The sequence below is a fragment of the Lathyrus oleraceus genome, chromosome 6 (assembly GCF_024323335.1).
Source record: "Lathyrus oleraceus cultivar Zhongwan6 chromosome 6, CAAS_Psat_ZW6_1.0, whole genome shotgun sequence".
NCBI classification, from domain to species: Eukaryota; Viridiplantae; Streptophyta; class Magnoliopsida; order Fabales; family Fabaceae; genus Lathyrus; species Lathyrus oleraceus.
This window is the reverse complement of record NC_066584.1, coordinates 86,816,926-86,820,159: the sequence shown is the minus strand read 5'-3', so window position 1 is coordinate 86,820,159 and position 3,234 is coordinate 86,816,926. Positions and strand designations below refer to the sequence as shown.

Genomic DNA, 3,234 nt, shown 5'->3' with positions numbered 1-3,234 from the left:
ATTCTTCGGCAGATGTATAGAACTTTGATTGTCATATTTTACAGTGATAACTTGAGATTGGAGTTCCAGTTCCTTAGAAAACCCTTCAAGCCACAATGCTTCTTCACAGCTTCAGTAAGGGAAATTTATTCAGCTTCAGTGGTTGATAAGGCACAACCTTCTGAAAAGGAGCTTTCCAACTTATAGTCGTGCCAAACATTGTGAAAACATATCCAAAAATATATTTTTTAGTATCCATACATCATGCATAGTCAGGGTCAAAAAATCCTTTGATTTTATTTTACCATCGCTCGTGGCTCACCATAAGCTATGACCCTACTCAGGGAACCTTTTATGTATCTCAGAATCCAATTCAAATCTTGCTAGTGTGCCTTCCTGGGATTTTCCATATAACTTCTTACAAGGATCACTCTGTACACTATGTCTGGCCTCGTATAGACCATAACATACATCAAAGAACCTAATATACTAGCATATGGTATGCTATTCATATAGACTCTTTAAAGTTCATTACTAGGACTTTGAGTCGTACTCAGCTTGAATTAAGGATTAGTCAGTGTTACAACAAGCTTTGAATTCGACATATCAAATGTATCAAGAATCTTCTTCAGGTATGTCTCTTGAGATAAGCATAATCTCGAATATTTTCTATCTCTCCGGATGTCAATCCCAAGAATCCTGGAAGCAGTTTCTAAATCCTTCATGTCGAACTCCCTATTAACTTCAACCTTCACCTTTACTATATCCTCGACACTGTTGCTTGCTATGAGGATGTCATCGGGATTTTTTCATCTTGATAACCATACAAGAAGGCGGTTTTCGCATCCATTTGTTCAAGTTCAAGGCCCAACTTTGCCACAAAGGATAACAACATTCTAATGGATCTATACTTTACAACAGGTGAGAGCACATCATTAAAGTCGACTCCTTCTATCTGAGTGAACCCCCTAGCAACCAACCTTACTTTTTAAATCACTTCGACATCACTCCTTCAATTCCTTCCTTAACCTTGAAAATCCATTTACAACTGACTAACCTGACCCCTGCAGGTTTCTTGATCAGCTTCAAAGTGTTTTTATCATGAAGATATTTCATTTCACCATACATGACTTTCAACCATTATGTTTTATTTTGACTCATCACAACTTCCTTGTAGTCTCTAGGTTCTTCATCAAGAACCTCATTTGCAGAAATTAAGGCAAAATCTATGAGATTTGCATAATCAAGTCTCTGCCTGTGTCTTGCCAATAGGTAGACATTATCGGTCTCTTCATATTCATCATTAACTTGTGCTTCTTCTTCGACTTCATTTGGTTTATTCGATTCAACATCACTATGCTCTACCTCAACAGGAATCTACCTCAAGAGGGTTAACACATTGAGTTAGCCCCATGCAAGTAGGTCATTTGAGGCGCTTTTCTCTTGCCAATACAGGTCAAAATTGAAGAAATATGTGTATGGACTTGCCAAGTGTACATGTCATTCCATTCAAGTGTTCTGTTAAACAATAGTTTTGTCATATGTCCCCAAACTGCTCAAAATTTTATGAGATGAGACTTGTTAGGTGTATAAAAAAAGATATTATCATTAATAGACATATTAGAAATTTAAAAACAAGAAATTTTAAGAAGAAAAATGGGAGACGGATGCACAAATGATTTATAATATATCTTTATTTATATAAGATTTGTCACATACATCTATCAATACAATTGACACTTACTATTAAAATATAAAATAAATAAATCTAGATTATCATTTGTAATTGATATGTATGTGGTACGATGGTCTATTATACTTATATTTTTTTGATCCCACAATATAGATGTTATCTAAACTAATAGGCATGCCTCTAATTATTGAAAAATTTAATTCATCTCCAATGGAGACTTATTTCTCTAAAAAAAACACCCTTATTTATATAGAATTTATTAGATAAATATCTCAAATAGAATAATATATTTATAATAAGAAAATCAAGACTATCATCAAATATAATTGCAGTTTTATACTTATAAAAGAATGTAGTAGAAAAAACATTTATTAAGTAAAATAAATATAATAACTTTTAACTTAATAATATTTTATTAATATATTAATTTATTGCCAAATTAAGAAAATTGGTTGGTAATTAATTTTATAAATTAATGAATTAACTTATTTTATTAAAAAATATTTTAAACAATAGAATATTTAATTAAAAAAAGAGAGGATAAGGTTCTCATGTCTTTATATATAATAAACATACAGTTTTATTAGAAAATGAATTTTAAGAATTATTGGAAAATAGTTTTGAATATGATTTGGTTGTGAGAGTGACACGAGGAATATTGCAATGGTACCATGCAGATTTGGCTGGGTTAGATAGATGGCTAAGCTAGCTAGGAACAGTATATTGGCTATAGGCTGCCCATAGTTATAGTATAGCACACAATAGTGAATAATTCATTTAATAACTGAAATATCCCATTCCCATGTTTGTGCATCCAAATCCTCACCACCATTTCTTTAACCAACAAATATTTGGAAACAACAAACGTTTCAGTTACTATTTGATTTATCAAAGCATCATAATCGTTAATATAGTCTGTAGATATAAAGCCAAACAAAACGGGGATGTAGCTCAAATGGTAGAGCGCTCGCTTTGCATGCGAGAGGTACAGGGTTCGATACCCTGCATCTCCATTTTTTCCTATTATTTTCCAAAATAAGACACTGCAGCTTGATATTACTTATACGCGATGAAGTTTGAACTTAGTATCATGCTATTCATCTGCGCCCCAACTGTCTACTTACGGCACTAGTCAATTTACATCACCAATTTTATATTATATATGTAGATATATTATTTTCAATATTGTTTGACATGAAATATATATTTTTTCTTTTTATTTTGTATAATAACTAATAGAATATACCTTAAATAAATTTAATAACTAACCAAATCACAATAATAGTTCAACTATAATTTTGACAAATTACAAAAATAATTTTTTATATGTTCGAAAAATTCCTATACATTTTTTTTAATTAATTTTAAAATTGATTTATTTTTATTTCTTTTTTTTATATGTGTCATTTTATTATTTTCTATATATAAATTAACAATTATTTGTAATTAATTAATTTGTTTGATTTACTTTTCTTATATATTCAATTAATTTTTTTTCTTATGTCTGCTTTGCTATTCATAAGGAAAGGGTTCTGTTAGATCCTTGACATCCAATGTAAAAC

At 30.5% G+C, this 3,234-nt stretch overlaps 1 non-coding gene across 1 annotated transcript; it reads left to right on the top strand.

The window, feature by feature from the left end:
* Positions 1–2,612: 2,612 nt before the first annotated feature.
* On the top strand, positions 2,613–2,685 carry TRNAA-UGC (transfer RNA alanine (anticodon UGC)). Its single transcript has one exon. It is a non-coding gene; the product is annotated as a tRNA-Ala (tRNA).
* The last annotated feature ends 549 nt before the right edge of the window (positions 2,686–3,234 follow it).